General features: G+C 35.8%; 1 protein-coding gene across 1 annotated transcript in view; it reads right to left on the bottom strand.

Annotated features, from left to right (window-relative positions):
• THSD7A (thrombospondin type 1 domain containing 7A) overlaps positions 1-22595 on the bottom strand; it is a 278494-nt gene that overhangs the window by 201100 nt on the left and 54799 nt on the right. The gene's annotated exons all lie outside the window — the stretch shown is intronic.

Raw genomic sequence — 22595 nt, 5'->3', positions numbered from 1 at the left:
GAAAAGGAGAAATCATCATCAGACATGCTTCAGAAACACAAGTCATTCAACCAGAAGAGATATAAACAGAACAATATATAACAATTAAGAGAGCATCAGACATTTGTCCTGATAATACTATGTACGCTGCATTAACCACTTTGTAAACAATAAAAAAATAAGTGATTATACATGCATTAAACAGACAATTAAGACCTTATGAAGGAAATGGAAGAAAATGTAGGAAAAAAGAAAAAAAATTTAAAACATGACCTTGTCTTGCATATATTAATCAAATCTGTTTCAGGTAATGGCATATAGCTACCTGCTATGAGGACAAATGAATATGTTTGCATGATAATGTGCATGTATGTGTAAACCCATCTACCACCTCTGTGGTAGATGAAGTGTGCACATAATATATAACACAAAATAACATCCTTTCTTATCCAGCAAGTATGTACACATATATACATGCACAAACGTCAACTGTGCAATTTAAATTAATTTGAAGATCAAGTCATCACTCATTTTACATATGAAAGTATACAGGATACATTAGGCTGTCAAGATGGTGCAAAACGTGGAGAGAGACAAAGCTTTTTAAATGGGGATCTTTATCTCTCCCACCCACTACACAGTAACCAACACTATAACAAGCCTAAAGATTGGGCTTCTGACACCTACGAACTGGGAAGCAAATGAGGAATTTTCAAGAAAACCAATATCAAACTCAGAAAGTTACATTAAAAATGCAAACAAAGATACACAGTAAGAGCACAGGACCCAGAGTAGAAAAATGATGGAGCTATTGTTGTTTAAAGAAGAAACCTTCAATCAACCTCTCTTGGGACGCCTGTCATTTTGCACACCCTTCCCAGACTCAGCCTTTTCACATGCATTAGATTAAAATCAGTTGTGATCAAATAATTCCCAAGTCCTTGCCTGTTTAAATATTCTGACATCAGAGCAAATTAGCAATGTTGAAGGTTGCAAATTCGTCTTTGTTTACTTTCCACTCTGTTACGCCTCTAAGAGGGAATTAAAGGCTCAGGGAGCTATAGCACCATGAGGCTGTGATTAAGAGAGATAAGCAAGTGTGGATTACTGTTCCTCAGCTGTTGAAAAAAAGGCAACAATCAGGAGATTATAGGTTGATAAGGGATACATAGAAAGCCATGATCTTAACAAATTTATAGCATCCTGATCCAGAACTTGTACCCTCAGCTAAAAGCACTTCAGGAGATACATTTTATTCACTTCTACATCATGGTGCATTCACTTTAGAAACCATGGTTCCCCCTTCAGCCTTTGCTTTGAACTAGAGAGAACATTGTTATAAACCAAAGTTTTTTCTGAGTTCATTGATTTACATCAATTTTAAAGCTACATCTGTGGTTAAGTTAATCACATGCACATTATTTAACAGGCTGTGTAGAGTGACTTGAGAAAATTCTATATAATAAAAAAAAGTCAGCTTCACAATTTATGAAAAACAGGATCAAGAATCTCAGGGTCTAAAGAAGTTTTAATAACTTCAGGAAATCTATGACAATAGCTCTATTGACTTGCATACTTGAAACATATGTAGCTTATATATTCCTTTGAAAATTTAAGAGCAAAATGTTGGCTTTTTGGCCAGAGCTATGCACCAGAGGAAGACTCAAGTTGATGGAGAGACTAGGGGAAAAGGCATCCTTTTCAGAGTTATTAAATACAATGGATTCCACCTGGAATTTTTAATGAATGCATAAAGAAAGCCTCTGAGAATATTTTGTACGTGACTCAGATCATCTGGAAACATCATCAGGGAACAGATCATCCATGTAGTTGGCACAATGAATCAAAGTGGGTTTTGACAGCAGAACAAAGCAACACCACGAGAGAGGGTATGCACACATACACAAAAACTCAAATATTTTCTTATATTTATGCAACTATAGGACTGCATACTTCAAAACCACTAAAATATTGATTACCAAAATAAAATATTTTCACACTACTTTTTATAGTTTTCCAGTTTTTCAGTCAAGAAATTAATGAACTAAAAAAGAATAATTCCTTTTTTTTTTTTTTTTTTTGGTCAGAAGATATAATGAATTAAAACTGTTCAGAAATAGATCACAGAGACAAAATGCAAGGATTGTTTATTATGCAAAAGTATTTGCATGTCTGGGGAAAAAAAAAAAAAAAAAGGATTTCTGAAAATCTGGTTTTGGGACACAGTCTCTTATGCCATACATGCACTGATCTGTGCATCAGGACAGGGAAAGGCCAGTGATTCCTCAGGCCAAAGAGTAGGCTGGTGCCTGAAGACAGATACCAACACAAATCTCACCAGTCTAACTGCAGGAATTAAGACTTCTCAAACAAGATGGAATCTATCCTGATTTTAAGTTTCAGTTGCTGCCAGCATGCCTCTCTGGGAATAATGTTGTTAGCCATTTCCACCCCAGTGTATCTGATGCCCTATTACCCTCTCCCATTTGCTACAGTGGACATGGGACCTCCCTCCAGTTAAGAATCCAACCACTATTGCCAGCCCACTGGCAACGCATCTTCTAATACAACAATCATAATTTAACAGTTGTTTATGGCTTAGACATTTCCAAATAAATGGTTAAGTATTTCTGAGAAGAAGCCTCTAGAAAAAGCATAGAAATAAACTACAATTGACATTAGTATGCATATCACAAACTTAATAGTGTCATGGTTGTCCCTTAAAGCACCAACACGCAAGCCTCAAGAGATACAATTATTTATTTAGACGTAGAGGTGGCACTTGGGGATATGGTTTAGTGGTGGACTTGGTAGAGATAGGTCAGTGGCTGAACTCCATGATCTTAAAGATCTTTTCCAAACTAAATAATCCTATTATTTTATTTGAGGCACAAAAACTACAAGAAGTCTGTAAACTACTCACACAAATCACTGACAACTTAGCAACTTTTCATTTTTCTGTGAAAAGTATGACTAACCTCAAAGACCTTTATAAAAATGACCAAGTGCTAGTCATGAAATATTGGAATAACTTTGCTCACATTTTCTAGCATTAAAGAGTTAGAGGATGACAAAGGAAGCATGAAATACCTTTTATTTTTTGGAGAGAGAAGTTATAAGACATATATTTCAATATAGAGTCAAGCTGGCAGTATTCCTCTGCTACCAGGCAGTCCCATGCTAACACCCTTCTCTTCATGAAAATCCATTAATGAAAGCTTCAGGGTCATATTACCTTATATCCTGATGTTGTATTTCTACATACAGTAAGACCTAAGAGCATGCAAAGACTACTAAATATACATTTGCGCTAGAGTAAGCATTACTCAGCAAAGAGCAGTGTTCAGCATCACTTTCATCTGCCTTCAATTTAAGACTGGTCAAGCCAGAAACCTTTAGAGAAGTTTCATCTTTGTAGATCTACAGATGTTTTACAAACTCTATAACTGTACCCCACTAAACCATCTCTGCCGCATGAGGATCAGACTAGTACAAAAAAACTTTCACAATGAGTACTAGAATAGCCCAAATTCTAAAGAGAGAAAAATGTTTTATTTCTTGTGTAGAAAAGTCAAAGTCCTCTTCATCCGAACTGTGCCATTTTTGATTATTCTCCAAGACCTTCCACACTCTCTCAGATACGAAAATAATAAATATTGCCAAAAAAAATGGAAGTCACCTATCTCCTATTCATTTAGCTCTACAGTTATAATGAGTTTATTATAGCCGATGCCCACTGGACAAGAGAGTACTAAATATTTCTGGAAAGTATTCTGAATTTGTAATATGCTGATCTGGTTCCGTTGCCGTAAGAGTAGGATGCCCTAGGATATATCCATTTCTTGGGATATAGTGACATGGTTGCACCCCTAACTTCTAGAGAAGAAAGGAAGGTGAAGTGTGTTCCCTTACATGTATGTTTCCTTGTAATATCCATGGTCTAAATAATACACATAACAGTTAAAAGAAGATTTTGTTCTCTTCATTCCCTGACAAACTCACTGGCCAAAAATTCTAGTTCTGCATTTTGTGAGAATCTGACTTCCATGAAGATACTCTACTAAGGTTGCAAGTGTGTTGTAATAACTCTTTTCAGATGGGACCTCCAAGAATTTCGTTAGATATTGAGTACTTCAGGATTGAATAAGCTGCACAGGACTCTTTTAATCTTTGCTGCACAGCACTAAGAACTCTTTACCAGATTCAGAAATAGTCTCTTATTTTTCTTCATATCAATGCTAGGGACCCCAGTCAGGGACACCACAAAAATATGCTAAACATGAAAAATCTGGGAAAAAAAATTATGTTAGATTTTCAAAATATGTGCGCTCCAGTCTTTAAATCCAAAACTACACGTGCCACATGTGCAAAACTTGCAGCTGAAATTATTCTTCAGGAATCCCAAACACATGGCCTCTAGGTGTCACACTCGACCATGTCATAATATGCTGGTTTGTATTTCTCTTTTTCTTTCATAACAGGTAAGAGGCCTTGATTTTACCCTGTTTTTGTGCCACATCCTCTTTGTAAATTTGCAATTTTTAAAACAAACAAACAAAACCAACCCAGCCTCTTTCACACAAGTTGTACAATCATTTGTGGTTTTCCCAGAATAACTGTTTTAGCAAACATTAGAGGTGTCATGATGGCTGTTAAATCTGTTTCATTATTTTAGATCATGGATTTGGATAACAAATTATGAACTTTAAGAGTTATATGAGTAAGCTGCACAGAAATAAGAAAGCATTACACGTACAAAGTGACTGGAGTATATTAATAATGCAGATATAAACTCTTCAGTGATTCCTGATTACTACAAAAATTGTTACAAGAAAAAGTTATTTTTGAAAAAATAATGAAGATTCTTCTTACATGAATGATTAGAAACATCTCATCATCTAGTTCTGATTTTATAAATGCTTTGCTTTTATAGAGGTAAGATAGCAATTCTTGGACTGATTTATCTTTTTTTAAAGTTTTCATTTTATTGTTTCATTATACTGGGGGAAGAAGGGTGGTGTTTGTTTGGGTTTTAATCTATTTCATATGTAGACATTTTCCTAGCCATTCCTTCATTGGTATAGGGTGGGATTTTCAATTAAAAAAAAATGTAAGCAACAAAATCAACATCCTTGACATGAAATACTCACAGAAAGTAAGTATTCTTTGTAAGGAAAGCATGCTGAGATGCAGCCAGAAAGTATATCTAGAACTGCTTGCTGGGAGATCAAGCTAGAGGAATTCAAGTAAGAAATCAATGAATTTATCAAGGAGGGCACCCAGCTTTGGATCAAGATCTATGACGAAAAAGTGCATTTACCGTCTTTGCTTTCAAGAAAGATGTTAGTTTTGACTTGGTAATGTAACCAAGGGCTACTGGGCTAAATAGATCAATATCACTGTGAAATGTAATGGTCCAAGAACTGAAGAAGGTCAGATTAAACTGCCTAATTTTACTTTCTGGCTTTAAACTGCGAATAAACAATGTCCTTTCTGCCCAGATTACATTGGCTTCAATGCCAACCACAAGAAGAAGATCCTATCTAAAAATAAGAACTGGATGAGAAGATCAAAACTGGCTCCATGATTTTTTCTGCCTTAATAAAAAAAAAGGGGGGGGGGGGAAGCATGAGGAAAATGGTGAATTTTTCACTTAAAACCTTTTGGTAACCCCTGTTTTGGGAAAACAAAATAAGATCGGGTGCAAAAGTGGAACATAATGGTGGCCTCTAAGTCACTAGGATAGAAAGCTTGGAAAATAGTGATAGGAAGAGCCAAGAAAACAGGCTGAAATCAGGATAAGAAACCTAACTGGAGAAAAAAAGAAGAAAACTGCAAGGAAGTAGCGACAAGCAGTATTTGTGTGGGTGTGCTATACACTGTTTACTCTTTTAATGCATTAGTCATGGGTCTAAAGTTTGTATAGGTATGTGAATTAGACTGCACACAGAATGAGGCCTTTTTAATCTAACTTTAGGTACATCAGTTTCAGAAAGCCCAATAGGGACTTCAATAACGGAGAAAACAAACCAACCCAGCTGACCATAATTACCACTTAGTTTTTAACTCCAGGCCCATTATACTAGATTTTCCAAGAGGTAACCAAAATACGGGATTTTAATGGATCTTTCCAAGTCAACTCTGTTCCTCCGATGCATGTGTATACTTTTCAAATTTGTGTTCCTAAAATCATTGGGAATAGCTAGCCCCCATGTACAGCATGAACTTAGGCTGAAAATAAATGTTTATCTAGACAACAGGCTCACTGGAGAAAAATAGTGGTTAAAACTCATAGTTTTAAATGTAAATAAGTAAAATTATTCACAGGACCTGAAGAACAGGCAGGGAGATTTCAAAGACACAATGGAGACGTAAATACTGAAATCCCTGGAAAAGGGAACAGAAAGAGAATGAAATAAACAAAGAAAATCAGTGCCCATTATTGCCTTTGAAAATCCTCTCCAGGGAGAACTTAGTAATATGCACATACCAAATCACCTTAAACAAAAGCCACCTTCAGTCAATTTTAAACCTTTTCCTTATTAAAATCCTATTGATTGATCATTCTTCATCTAAATGTCTGACAAGCCAATTTCCATTTTCAGGGAGGGAAACGTTGGTCTTCTTTTTCAGGCCATAAATCACTCAAACATTCTGCTATCAATTCTCAAATTAGTCAAGTAATACAAATTAATAAGAAAATTAAACAAGGCTGATTTCTTTAGTGAGCTGTTTCATTGGTGTGGCCTTTTTTAACTTAACCAATACATTCAGTGTTTTCCAGAAATGTACAGACTCAGTAGTAGTGACAAACAAAATACAGGTGGAAACAGCTTTTAATAACTTGTCAACTTCTTAAGAGTCCTAATTCAGCTCGCCAAAAGTACAGCTGTGGGTTTTGTGCTGGCTTCAACAGATCAATAAACAAGAGGAGTGTAACTTCAGTAAACTGATTAATGTATCTCTCACCATTCAGACACGGGGTAAGTTGAGGCGAGATTAAAACCATTCTAAATTAATAAATAAGGTTCAGTTGGGATTTGCTAACTATATAAGCCCCCATTTTATCATTAATAATAAGACTTTGCAGAATTTTGGTTATAATTAAAGTTACAGCCCTAAAGATAGTATCCCAAAATAAAGCCTTCCCTCTGCAATACTATCTGAAACTTCAGAAGTCTGTTCCATCTGTCATACTTCCACTATATGGTAGCTGCTTTAACTGGGATATAGAAGGCAAATCTATTCCTACTAATCAATCTTACTACTGAAAGTTATAGGTCACTCACTAAAGTCATCTCTGAAGCAAACTACAATGCAAAAAGTAAATCTAAATAAGGAAGGCCACAAAGTTAGCAAATTCTAAGTGCATATTAATCAAAGCAAATTATCATTTCAAAACACACTGCAAAATGCTGAGCTGTGTTAACAAAACCTCTCATTCTCCTAAGTGCTGCCAGTGTTCCTCTGCTGCTGAGCACCATCCTCACCTCCATTTCATATGGCAAAATAAAGCAAGGAGCCAAACCTGTGCACCTGATACCACAACCACATAGAACTGAATTTTCTGCATATACATCATGATGCATTTAATATATTCCGTGTGCTGCCGAAAAATGTATCCTAAATTATCAGCATTAGCATTACAACTAAAGCCCCATTAAAAGGGATCAAACCAAGCTTAAGATGATGTGGCACTTTCAGGATGGGAAAAACATTCACAAAATCAATATCACAGCTTTCCCCCGGGATGACAAAAGACAATATAGTGAGTTTTCTTCAATCATTATTATATGTGTGTATCTGAAAATTGGATTAAAAGTTTTCCAGTTAACTGTTAGTGTGAGCTCTGGTACTTCCACAGGTTTTTCCTGTGAGACTCAAAACTATACCTGGGTCTAAACAACTGACAGCTGCATCTAGACACTCTCTGCAGAATAGAAGACAGCTTCATTTGATATACTGCTCACTGAAGGAAGAAGTGGTGTGGAGTGACTGAACTATTATTGAAATATTATAGAAACATGCAAAGCAGTTTTCTCTAGATCAGCATGCAGTTCAGTTGTGACCAGCCAGTTAGATGAGTAGAGCATGATTTCCCTGGGACAAGGAAATTTAATTTACACAGATAAAGTGTGTAAGAGCATAAAAAATTTGAAGCGTGACTTTGAAATTCAAACAATGGCAAATGCTTGAATGATGCTGAGTTCAGGTAAAACAACAACCTGAGTTCAGGTAAATAGATATGATTTACCAGTACAAAAAAAAAAAAAAAAAGATACATCATGTATAAAGCAAAAGTCAAACTTCACATAAAAACCCGTTTCCTAGATGTATCAATAGGAAAAAGTTATTATGCTTTCATAATAATGATTTAAATACACATAATAAAATTAATATGTTAATTAGATACTAACACAATTTATGTCAGCTTAAATTCTCTTAGCCCCGATATATAAATACACAACTTCAGTTGTCTGGCTGATATATTAGTGCCTAAGCATAAGGTTACTTTTCTGAGACATCCCACACAGTGAAAGGAAAATGGCAATTTTTGCAATATGTTGCTAAAATACTCTCACCACCAGGTCCACCTCCACCCACTTCTTGCAGACACTTCTACATGTGCTCAAATATTAATGTCTCCATCAGACAGACTGACTCTGAGGTATTTTCAATCCTTAAATACGTACAAAAGCTATTTCTAGTATATTACTATTTAGTATTTTTCTTTATGAATTCCAAAACCAAATAATTCAGATTTTCACATGAAGAAATATAAAGAAAACAAGAAATATATTCTGCATCTTCCAAAAGCTGTTAGAAAACCATTATAAGCAACCTGCTTTGGAAACCTTGGAGGATAACTGAATGTTAAATCCCCAGATCATTTTAGTCCTTTCTTCTTTCTACAGATATAAGCAAAATTGTAACATATGTAGAGTTTTTCCCAAATCTGATAATTGTATGTCGTTGTATCTAAAGGAGGTTAAATATCTTATGGTCTTTGAATACATCTAAAATACTGAAACTCACTGAATAGGCAGACACATTGTCCCTCACTTAGCTTAAGGAGGGTGCAATTCAATAAATTCATCTCCTGGAAAGCTACACAGATGCCATAGCAAAGTAATATGACAGAACTCAGGAAAGAACTCCATTATGTCAAATACTTTAAACATGCATATGCCTACACCAAATCCCCTCTCTGTCAATAAGTGGTTGACTGACAGCCAACAAAATGTTTGATTTCCAACCTTGTGAATCAAGATTTTTTTTTTGTATGAAACTTAATTATATTGAGTTATTTGATTGCAGTGATCACTAAGAAACATTATTCTTGATTTGCAGATCGGCAGTTTGATAGGACTTCCTCTAACCTCCCAATACTTAATTTGCATATCTGAAGGGATTGGTGAAATACAATAAAGGTTCCCAGCTTCTGTTAAGAATTCAGGCTTCTGACTTTCTATCCTAAGTTTTCTAAGTGCATACATAATTTTGACACAGGAAAGAATCATACATCTTGAATTTTTGGCGGAAAGGAGGAAGAAAAATCTTCCAATCCGTCTTACATGAATGCAAGAAGAATATTACTAGTATCATTGGTCAGGACAAAATATCTTCTTTCCACCAAACATTTAAAATGCTAATTTTCAAGGAGATCTATTACAGGGAGATTTTCATATTGCTTTCTTTGTAAGGAATTCTACAGAAAGAAAAATAATTGAAATGTTAACAGAGGATGAAATTTTCACTACATTCATGGTTGGCACATAATTCATAAATCCACTCTCATTTTTATTCGCATTTGAAAAAAAAATGCACTAATTCCCTTTCTCTTCTGTGTTTCATATTCTGTTTCAGGTTCTCATGCTTATGCTAATCTATAATTTCAAGTAGTGATCTGCACATGATATCACAATGAAGCAATCAAAAATTACTTTCTTTGGCTTTATATAATGGAATACAGAAGACTCGATTCATTTGATTTTAGAATGGATCATTAGCCACTGTATTCTTAAACCATTTAAGAGAAATAATTTGAAATCCAACAATAAATAAACCTAATGCATACCTCTAAGCAGAAAGTAATTAAAACAGATAGCAAACATTTGCTTTATTGTTTCTTTCCCCCCTAAATTATGATTTTTTCAACAGTTCTTTAAAAGGCTTTCACTTAAACTGCATTACAAAAATGAGATCATATTCATTGTATGCTCTTCATTAACTCAACTGATGGTGTTTTAATTCCTACAAACATACAGAGTCTGATGTTTGTTTTGCAATTTGACATAGCTAGTGTGTGCTGAGAATAATTAGCTTCACTATCACCGAACAAATGAGTTCTTTGCAAAGCACACACACCATTTTTTTAACAAAGATTATTGAAAAACTTTGAAGGTATTTCTTGTCTTACACAGAAACAACTGTTTCATTATTAATTAACTTTTCTGTACTCTGATTTTCCCTAATGAACTAATAATCCATGTTCTATCTGCTGGTAAACGCTAAGAACTAAAAGATGAGAAATGACACTTAGCACAAGTGTTATGTCTGCTCTACTGAAACACATTGGATTATAAACAGAAAATTCAATTTAAAAGACTAAGGATTAACAAGAGTAACAATAGCAAAGAAAATTCATTACAACTTACCAATTCATTACAATTTCGTTACAGATTATTAAACTATGATGGCATATTGCCTAAGATTTCCCATAAAAACAAAACACCACACCTATAGTTTGGGGAACACATTATGTCAACATATGTGGGTATATAAATGAAGTAAAACAGTTACAATATTCAAAAATATTGTTCTACTCAATCTATTCTCAGAACTACAATATGGTATCCATGATGTGACACCTGGAAATGTGCATTATGTTAAAATGTTATGAACATCAGTACAGGCCATGAACCAGCAAGTGCCAGAATAACATCTGAAAGTCAGTAAAGGTGCAATCCAATGCCACTGTGGGCTGATTTCACAGGTGGTCTGTGGCTGTCTGGCTAACACACACAAACACACACAGACAGATTGTGGAGAACTACAGGTTAGACACAGGCCCAGTAGCTTGCAGATGCAGAGTGCCCAAATTTAGAGAAGTGTCACTAATCCACTGCCCAAAGCCTGACTCTGGGACAAGTTAGAGAGAACACTGCCTTCTCGCCTCTCCCTAGCTCAGCTGTGCCAAGTCACTGCAGTGACTAAGTGGGGCACATGTCAGGTAACTTTCAAGACACGCATGTTTGTGTTTGCATGAGTGAGATTTCCTGCACAGAGCCCATCCTTCCTTGTTTGGTCCACTAAAAATTTAGCACAACAGCACTCTATTGTCTAGAGTTCAACTTCTCCTCTCCCCATTACAACAAAGTCAGAATCTTCTCCCTAGATGGTGATAATTTTTGTTCCCCATGCCAGAAATGACATTTAGACTTTATTGTATTCCTTAAAAGCCTAAAGCAACAGAACTAATCCTACAGTCCAAGAATAACCACTGGAATATCTCTTATTCCCTTGCTATTCAAGGTGTTTCTGCAAAAATAGTATCATTAATCTCTTACAATGGTAGTATAACAGTGTAGGCTCCATGAGTTAGACATCATCATTGGCACTTAGGCCAATTACACCTCCTTGAATATCACTCAGATGGGAGAAGACAGTTACTGTGATCTTAAAAAAAAAAAAAAAGCAATGCTAATGTTGCATCCAGGAACGGTAACTAGGGTGGGGTTTTGTGGGGGGGGGGGGGGGGGTTTGTTTGTTTGTTTGTTTGTTTTTTGGTTTTTGGGGTTTTTTTTTCTCTAATATATGAGTATCATCATCATGGGATACAGCAGTAATCCTAGCCTATTCTCATAAAGTTTCAAATTACTTGGCCAAGAACAAGAGAAACAAACTGCAACAATACATAAAAGAGAACTGAATAGAGACTTCAGACCTCCTACATAAAGAAACAAACACCAACCTGAACCAGGGCCAGTAGATAAACTGAGAGAGTTGATAATGTTGAGATTTAGCCACCTGTACATAAAACTACCAAACCAAATCTGATTTTTTTTGTAACACTCTGGCATTCTACATAGACCAGGCAAGAAGTTTAGAAACAAAACCAAAACATAAAGAAAAACAATAGCAACAACAAAGATAGAAAAAAACTTCAAAGCCAAACCTAAACCAAAAGCCTCTAAACCCCAAATCCACCCAGAATATAACCTTGAGAAAAGCACAATGGTGGCAGGTAAGCACAGCTCACCCACCTGGGCCAGTCTCTGAGCGCACGAGGTACTGTCCCACAATGCTGACACGAACTCCATCCCTCAGCACCTTGGACAGCGGCTTTGGAGAAGCCCTCTTGACGTCAAACCCTTTTCTGCTTATATTTGCTCACTTAATGGAGCCCAAGGACCATAAAATTACTTATTCTTACATCGACATTTGGCAGTTAACATACATGCACAGCTAGTAAAACATAGATGAACTGGCATACACTTTACATCATCTATTGCTTGATATAGAAACCATCAAAGCCTAAGGCTATGCTACAGGTTTTTTTACATACATCAGGGGGACACATTAAAAATATTACCCTTAAAACCTTCTAACTATTTTACAGGAAATATTGTCTTTGAGATGTAGCCCTATTGTCCACAGAAGTTAAATTATTTCTTTTGCTATTTCTCCTTGATATGCCAGAAGAAGTCATACTACCAAATGAACACAAAATAACTTGAGCAGCTGGATGAAATTAATTAGAATAATAGAATCATAACATATTTGGAGTTTGAAAAGACCCACAAGGAGCATCGAGTCCAACTCTTGGCCTAAAAATTACACCATGTGCATAAGAGCATTGCCTGAAAGCTTCTTGAACTCTGCCAGGCTTGGTGCTGTGATCACTTTCCTGGGGAGCCTGATTCAGTGCTCACCCGTTTGGATAAGAATCTTTTTCTAATATCCAGCTTAAGAATCCCCTTACACAGCCTCCTGCTATTCCCTCAGGTCCTGCCACTGATCACCAGAGAGAAGAGATCAGTGCCTGGCCCTCCACTTTCCCTCATGAGAGTGCTGCAGACCATGATGAGGTCTCCCCGCATACCTGATAAAAACTGGTTAAGAATACAATAGTTTTAGTAGAGGTGAAAATAATATATATGCTTTCATCCTGATTAATGTAATATTATCAAAATTGTGACAGCTTATGGAAAGGGAGAACAGAAATCTGAATCAGTACAGTATTAGTGAGTCTACCTTTGAAAAACAGAAGAAAAGCCCAGCATTGTAGAAGATTGTAGAAGATTGTTTGCAGGGTCTCCCTTTGGATGGCAAAATTTGTCATATTTATAATAAAACATTATGCTACTCCTTTAATGAAAAGAGAGAGAGAAAGGGAAGGGAAAGGGAAAGTTATTATTTTAACAATATGAAACAATTGTGATTTGATTGACCCGGTTTGAATTGTTATTCTTAAAGCCAGTGTAAGCACAGTCAAATTTCAACCTCTAATTATCATGTAGATTATACTCAGATGAGATATAGGAGAAATTTTGCTGATGTTCACTGCAAGAAATCAATATAAAACTAAAAAACAAAAATTATTTCAAAGGTGCTCTTAAAAATAGACTTAAAAATTACTACTTGGATCCACCTGCAGGCCATTTCAGAAAGACTGTAGCTGAGGGGATGAGACAGCAGGGAAACCCATTCAAGCTGATCCAATTTAGATATGCAAATTTTGTCTCGTGCATTTGAAAAGAACATTATGGCACAGGATAATTTGCACCTTGAGTTCCAAAGAATAATATTTCTAATCTAATGAAAACATGCCTCCATTGTTCACTTTCCCACACTCCAGGTTCAGGCCAATCTACTACTCTCCTACCCATTTGAAACTGCCCATGAAATCTTTTTTTCCATATTTGAAACAATCAACTAGCACTAAAACAAAACAACAACAAACCCACAAAACAGAAAATAAAAAGGAAAATAAGTATTCATTTTTGTAGATACCTGAAAAAAAAAAATGTTACAAGTGGCTGACTGATGAATGATACAACCTATAATAGTAATGGGTCTAATGTCATTTCCATTCTGAAATGGTAAATGAAACTGGAGCTTAAGATCACATGTTTGACAGAGTACATTGATACCTTATCTTTGTCTTTGTTTTTCCAAACAGTGATATTAGCTTAGTGGTAAACTTTTTTAAAAGCTGCACATGGTTTGGGATGTTTCTAAATCACAACATTAATAGACACATAAATTCATACTGGAGCAAATTAAAATATGTGAACTACTGTACCAGAAGTGCAATTTGTACCTAAGTAATACTTATCATTATCATTCAATTCTATAACTTTAAACACAAAAATAAACATAATTAAATCACTCAATTAATAAAAATTAAGGTGTAAATTAAAATTTTGAAATCAGTGAAAAAAAACCTTGAGTTTTGTGAAATGCACTTCTCAGATGTGCCTTTAATTTAAAAGGGGAATGATGCAGTTTCACTACATCAAAAAACACACTTTGAGGTAAATTGAACATCTTTATGGAACGTCTCCCACTTCAGACAGGTACAAGACTTATCTCACATTCATCTATTCTGTTCACTGAGGTAATAAAACAAATAACACGAAGTATTACTGAAGATTACAGTCACAAGTCCTTTAGGTATTAACCCAACTTTACCTGACAGTCCACTAACAAAGGTTAAAAAAGAAAAGCAAAGACTTAAGAAAGAAGTTGCTTCCAGATGTTCACCACACGCAGCTGGTCAGACTGACAGTTTGTTAAAAACATAGCTCTCCAACTGCAAATCCCAAACAGGAGAGATTGGTATCAACAGAAATCTGGAAACTTGAATTTCCAAGAGTATGTCTGCCTCCATCACACTGCCTCTTAGTTATTTAGTAAAGATCATAGTAATTTGTAATATGTAAACTTTATAGTTATATTGTATATTATATTATTGTACCATAATTACAGGTCATGTAAACAAAAATGCAATTAGAAGATGAACCAGCAAATAAAAGGTTAATCTGCTGAAAATTAGCTTTATCGAGGACTCCTCCTATGTTCTCCATCCAAAACAATTACTGGAATGACCCCAGTCCTGATATGTGCAGGAGCTGGCACAGACTGTGCATCAGGAAATCAGCACAGGAAAAGTGCAAGACCTATGCTTGTGCTGTCCAAAACAGAAGAGCCACAAAAATAACTTCATTACAGTAAGTTTTAACCACCCCATTAAATAGTGCAAAAGAATGAGAGTTCTGAGGGTGCTGCACTGCCTTGACTTGTTGGACAATGAATGAGCTGAAGGGGCTCAGCAGCAGGCAAGACTGTGGGCTGTGGTAAAAGACCCCACAGTGGGAGGGGGCCTGGAAACGGAAATGGTAGGTGCATCAGGAAGCCTTCCACTCTCCAGCTGATGACAGATAAACCTGCAGTGTGTTAGAGAGGCTGGACCTTGTTTTCAGAGGAGATACCGCTCTACCAAAAAGTTTTATATTAATAGTACCTTCATATAATGTCTTTCTATTTTGTGCCTGATTCCAGATCGCTACCTTAATCATAGTGGAAGTCTGATAAACATGTAAGGAAAACTGAGGAAATTAAAATACTTCAAAATTTATTAAGTCATTCAGAAATTTTCACACTTTGAAAGGGCAGAGAGGAGCTAGGCTGTAAGAGCATTCCATTTTTATGGGTTAAAGGATTCACTTGACATCCCTTTGAGCAAAAAGCACTTAGCCACATGGTTGAAATAAGAACTACCTTCATCTTTCTAGCATCCCTCAACTGCTGTCTTCCTCACCTCTGCCATTAGATTGCTTTCAACTGGGACTTCTGTGGCTGTGATGCAGGATTTTGAATATAGAAAATCCTTCAGTTAAATTAATAATTTCAAAAATAAAAAGGAGAAGTGTATTTTTTTGTGCACGTTAAACTTTCATCTTTTATAAAGTTTCCAGACATTCCAGCACTAGGATTCAGAAACTACCAAAATAACACAACGTATTTATACAACCTATGAGCTGTATCAGCAAAACATGTATCTTATACTACATGTCATAATTTTCATTTCTTCTATTTAGACACCTCCTTGGTTTAATTTCATTTATACAATAGGTATAGTAATTGTGTTTTTCAAAATCCTATTACAATTAACACTTTCCTTTCCTACTTTAAATATAGTCCTCCCTTTCTAGTTAAATGTGCTTTCCAAGAAGATTGGAACATTAATTTCCTCTATGCGTTTGTCATAAGGTAAAGGGAAGAGTAAGACTCAAGATTTAAAAACAAATCCTTTGACAGGAAACAGACTCCTCAACTGAATTAATAGTTTACTTAAATTTTATTACACCACCTTACGTAAGTAGCAAAACACCAAACCACAATTAAGGGGGAGGAAAATCCCTCTGGGAAAAAGGAAAAGAAAAAGAAAAAGAAAAAGAAAAAGAAAAAGAAAAAGAAAAAGAAAAAGAAAAAGAAAAAGAAAAAGAAAAAGAAAAAGAAAAAGAAAAAGAAAAAGAAAAAGAAAAAGAAAAAGAAAAAGAAAAAGAAAAAGAAAAAGAAAAAGAAAAAGAAAAAGAAAAAGAAAAAGAAAAAGAAAAAGAAAAAGAAAAAGAAAAAGAAAAAGAAAAAGTGAGGAAAAAAATCATCTTTAAAAAAGATTTCACAGATCCACCCATTACATATTAGTTTGTGGTAAAAATAAAGAAGGAAGGCGGATGTAGAAGCAGACAGATTTTCATGAATTCCAACTCTATTCAGTGTTTCAACATACATCATAAAAAAAAAAAAAAGAAAATTCAACACATCCAAAGTATTTCTAGACAAAGCTTTTATTCACTTCAATCCTCTCTCCTGTCATTTAAAAATTACCATTCTAAGAATAAATACTAAATTTTTTCCTTGAACTCCAGGGTGAGACTTACAATAAGCTGAAATACAAGAATTTTAATTAGATAAGTCAAAACTCTTGTTATAGCTACTATTTTGGTATTTTATGTGGTTCTTAATTCAGAATAGCTGTTCACCAATTAAAAATAGCTGCTCACCACTGTCTTTCAAATCTTCCAGATTATCCAGGCATAAGAACACTTGCAGCCCAGTAAATATTTGCAGAATAGCCTCTGTTTTGGTGATTAACAATCCATAAAGAGATTTTAAGCAAAGCTGTCAGTTTAATCTAGCAGGGCTTTGCATCCAGTATGCCAGACTGAGTCCAACTGTTTTAGAAGCAAGGCAATGATGCAGCTACAGCATCTGAACTAAGGCAGTGCATTTTTAAGAACCCAGGGGAGTTACAGCCCCATTTACTCCATCTGTGATACACCATGGGGGAAAGAGAAGCAAGGTTTACTACGTACTTATCTACAAAATACGTTGTCAAGCAGTTGTTTTCAGTACACAGAAGTAAGTATAATGTCTGGAATGCGTATAACACATCTGGAATATGATTATTTTCAGCACAAATAAGCAATATTTTCATACTCTGACATGAAGTGTTTTTAAAACAGCATTCCGTCATTACATGTAATTTCTGAGAGCAGTAGTTTTCATTAGAGCTGACAGTACATTTCTTCATAGTGAAGCCACAAAGGTTTGTCCCTTTACAAATAACCAGACCATTGTGGCAAAACCAAGATAAGACCTCCAAGATCAATTCAGACCAATGTGCAGGGTGGGTTATTCTTACCCTGCTCTAGCTTCTACCTTCTGTTTTCCATTCATTAAGGCACTAACACAGGGTTGAATATATTAGCAGAGATGATGGACCCTAAATATTTTCAAGTTAAATTTGACATCAAACTGTTGGCAGCAGAAAGACAGAATTCTAATTTAATGAAGTCACAGTATATGCCAGAATTTGACCTATTTTCTCCAAATTGAGGTGAACATGGTATGTTTAAGTAGACTGCTTAGATATTGGCTCTAATACCCAGCAAGCTCAAGTAAATATGCATAAATAAATCCGCAACAGAAAAGCTGTGTTATAGTAAAATGAACTGATCTACCATCATATCTCAATGTTTTCAGTTTGATAAGACCCTAGAATTTATTTTTTCCAGAAAAAAAATAGATCATCTGAAAAGAGACAATGCGGAAAAATTAACCAAAACAATGGTTGAAATAACCTTATTTAATTTCTGAACAGAGCACTGGCCTGGTTGTTAAAATGCTGTGCTTTCTGTCTTCAGAGTTTTCTTACCATAACATTGATTGTTATATTTTTTAGCACAAGTTCTTCTTCAGTGACTTCTTGCTGAACAGAGATTTGCATCTTTACAATACTCATAAATTACTTCCATAGGTATTTCCACACCATAAACTTTCCTTTGAGATCTCTTTGATAAGGCTGCACTCATTCACCAGTTGTAATCTCAGTAAAGAGTAAATGACAACTCTTACACTAGAGAAGTACTTCCAAATATTTTTAACTAACATTTTGAAGACCAGACAGCCTCCATTGCTGTATTCTACAGATCGCTAGTGTTTACAGCTGTGGGCTGAGCGTGCACAGATTTGTGCACACACAGTAAACTTAACTTTAGATATTTATAGGAATAACAATTCTCAAAACAGGATTTAAGGCTTATATTTTCTTTACTTTTTTTGAAATTATTTTTTGTCTGTATCTTGTTCATAGAATCACAGTATGGTTTGGGTTGGAAGTAATCTTGAATATCATCTGGTTCCAATCTCCCTGCTAGACCTGGTTGCTCAAAGTCCCATTCAAAATGGCCTTAAACATTTCCCGGGATAGAATAGCCACCACTTCTCCGGACAACAGATTCAAGTGTCTCAGCACCATCACAACAAACAATTTCTCCCTTATATCTAATCTAAATCTACCCTTATTTTTTTTTTTTCAATTTAAAGCCACTCTCCCTTGTTCTATCACTACCTGCCCTTGTAAAAAGTTGCTCTCTGTCTTTCTTCCAGGTCTCCAGGAGGTACCAAAAGCTGCTATAAAGTCTCCTCAGTGCCTTCTCTTCTCCAGGCTGAAAAACCCCAACTATTTTAGCCTTTCCTCATAGGAAAGGTGCTCCAGACCTCTGAACATTTTCATGGCTCTCCTCTGGACTCACCGCAACAGGTCCACATCCTTAAGTTGGGATGGATGGATGGATGGATCACAGATGAATGCAGCTGAACTCCATGTGGGGGTATCATCAGAGCAGAGAGGCAGAATCACTTCCCTCAACCTGCTGGTCATGCTGCTTTTGGTACAGCTCAGGATGTGGTTGGCTTTCTGAGCTGCCAGCACATACTGTGTGGTCATGCCAAGCTTCTTGTCCACAAACATTTCCCAGTCCTTCTCCTCAGGGCTGCTCTCAATCCATTCTCCACCCAGATTATATTTGAGCTTGAAATTGTCCCAACCATGTTGAACTTCAAGACGTTCACACGGGCCCACCTCTCAAACATGCCAAAGTTTCTCTGAATGGCATCCCTTCCCTCCAGTCTGTTGACAGCACCACACAGCTCGGTGTCATCAGCAAACTTGCTGATCACCAACAAATAAGCTAATCAGTGCTGGTAGTTGCTCAGAAAAGGGAGTTCACATTTAAGAGACACGTCTTGCAACAGCCAGTGTTGCAGCTCAGAACCCATGATTTTGCACTACAATAAAGTTTATGATTACCGAGGATATCTGTATAAAGATACAGTGTTATTTCATCCATGGTTTCTAACAAAGCATCTCAAGAATGCTAACCACACAGAGAGAAATAGTATTAGTAATGTTTCGGTCTTCAGCCATTTGAAACTCCAGGTTACTGTTTAATAACTTCATATACAAGTAGCTTCTACTGTTTTCAAAATAATAATAGAATTTGGAATAAATCCAAATGCACTGTTGTGAAGTCTCCCAGTCATGGTTACTAAAGGTATTTTAGGCAAATTTTGTTATGCAAAATGTGAGAGTTCTAAGCTATAAATGAGTGCAAAATTATGACTCTATTAAGTGTTTTAAACTCTTATTAACTCATAATTATAAGTTGTAATATTATGACTTAAGTTATGTCTTTCCTGTAAAACTTGTAAACACTTTTATTAATATGTGAGAGCAAATATAAATTAAAATGGAATCATATAACTCCATCATTCTACCAAGAGTTCGTTGTTGGTTTTTGGTTTTTTTTAGTTTACAGTGTAAGAAAAATATCAGACAGTTCAAGTATGGCATTATGTCAGCACAATGTGTTCCTGGAGAGTTCTCATACTTATCTCTCATTGTTATTTCAACATCTATCATTTCATTATCAAGACTGCCAGGGAGGCATGAAAATTAATGTAACACGTGTACTAATCCTGAAAAGACAGACTGACACTTCTAATTACAGATAAAAGCAAAAGAGGAACATATTATCAGACAATTTATTGTAAGAGGTACTGGCAAAAAAAAAACACAAAACAAAAAAACCCAAAAAAAAACCCCTAACAGTAAAAAGAAATCAAAATCCATTCAGATTTCTTCTGAGTGATGGAATGTTTATTTGTAGTCCTGACTTCTATGATTCTGTCACTGAAAAAAAATATATATGAGCACCAAATCAAGAAATAACTGTACTACAGAAGACAACAAAAATTACAGAGATGGATTCATTATCCATAAACCAGAAGTCCTACAGAATTACATAGTGCTTTAATTAAGTTATAGTCCAAGAAAACTATATACTGAAAGTGATAAAGATTTAATTTCATGCTGGCACCCACGGACATGCTTCTCCTTAAGATTAATTTATCATACTGTGTGCGGGATCTTGTTTCATGTAGAAAAACAGAAAAAGAATGAAGCTAACATGAACTACTAAGAGAAGCCACTAAATATTACCAAAGGAAGCAAAAATAAGATAACTCAATGTTTAAATTAAATACTTAGGTTTCCATTCATATAGTAGACCTTACAACAAAACATATTTAGCTGTAAAAGAGAGGTCTGAGATTAATTACAGACTGGAAATATATAACAAATACCTCTAAAACTATTCTGTAATTCCCCTTGTATTGGAAGAAGATTTATTTATTTATTATTTAGTTTTCCTGATTATTTCCCTGCATTTATATATAAATGTTTCCTATATATAGGCTCCTCAGAGAGGCTAGCTGGCAGACATGGAAGCCAAGACTAATCAATGAAAAACTAATAAAAAGAAATATTATCTGAATGCTCAGAAGTAGCATTCTCAATCACTGTATGAAGGGAGATAAAAGTTGGAAATTACTATTTGCTCGTCCTTCAGTGTGTACCTGCCTTATTTCTAAAACCAGCAAAACAAAACAAAAAAAAATAAACCTGCAAGAATAATTTCAAGCATGCTGTGGATATAACATGAAGATGCTAATTTGGATTATACAATAAAATGTCAACAGAACTATCTTCCTTTGTTTACACTTCCTTGCATATTTTAATTAAAAGTTTTTAGCTTAATCCTTGCAAAAATATATGCTCCACCTCTATTAGGACTTCATTCTACTTTTCTCAATTAATTACGAATTCCAGTTATTTACTAAAAATTAACTTATGCATATTTAACAACTTTACACATGTGTTTATAAATACAATGCTTGAAAGCACAATTTTATGACCATCATTTCTGAGGAAGGGTGGTGGCATAGTGGGAGCTGTGGTTGCCTGGCCACTGAGGGAGATGCTGGGGAGGAAGGCACTTGTAATGGGTTTTATAGCATCAGCATCTGAGGGTGATGGGGCATGTGACACCACCAGGCAGCAAGCCTTGGTTAACACCAGAGGTCAGCTGGTGTGTTGGTGTATGGCACAAACGGGATGGGACCACTGGGAGACGTTCCTCGAGCTTTTATCATCAGCCTCATAACAACTTGAGACAATTGACAGACAGCAACAGTTCACGTCTTGCCAGCAGTGGCCAAAGATCTCTTTGATACAGAGCATCTTAAAAGTTTTCCAGCCAATAGCATATAGCTAAAGCTTACAGACAATTGTTCTAGCCAATCACTAAAGGCACTCATAGACCTGCTTCAAACAATGCTTGTTTGTAGGCTTTCTATTAACAACACACAGTATTCCATTATTAAGCTTAAAACCTTCTACTATCTTGCTAAGCATATTTTTCTGCAGCCTTAAGGTCTATCCTAGCCAAACCTAAAACTCAAACTATTGTTTCATGTCCTTGCTTGCTGTACCATTGTAACTTTTCCTACTTTCAAGCTTTGCAGCTGCAGCTAATTCTTTCTTCTGCTCTTTCTGTTTCTGGGGCCTGCTTTCACAGCTTTCCAAAAGTGTTCTTACCTTCAGTATTTCCCACAAGCTGGTGTCTGCACTGCACCAGGAGCAGATCTCTACAGCACACCAGAACATCCCCAGCAGGGAAAGAACACACCTGCAGGCTGAGCATGAGCCATCTCAGCCATGTGCCTCAAAGCTGCCAGGTGCAGTCGTGTCCTAGGAAACACAAAGCTCTTGGCAGCTCTGGTTGTGTGCCAAACTCTTCACCTCTTTAAAACTTCCTTACACAAATAGGATGGAAATTTGTGCCAAGGTACACAACACAACACCTCCCTTTGAATGGCTGAACATCTATTTGTTTCTAAAGGGAGGTTGAATAGTTGAGAGC

The sequence above is a fragment of the Chamaea fasciata genome, unplaced genomic scaffold (genome assembly GCF_029207755.1).
Source record: "Chamaea fasciata isolate MVZ Bird 193981 ecotype frontalis unplaced genomic scaffold, bChaFas1.0.hap1 SCAF_1, whole genome shotgun sequence".
In the NCBI taxonomy this organism is placed as follows: Eukaryota; Metazoa; Chordata; class Aves; order Passeriformes; family Sylviidae; genus Chamaea; species Chamaea fasciata.
This window is presented reverse-complemented; position numbering and strand designations above follow the sequence as displayed.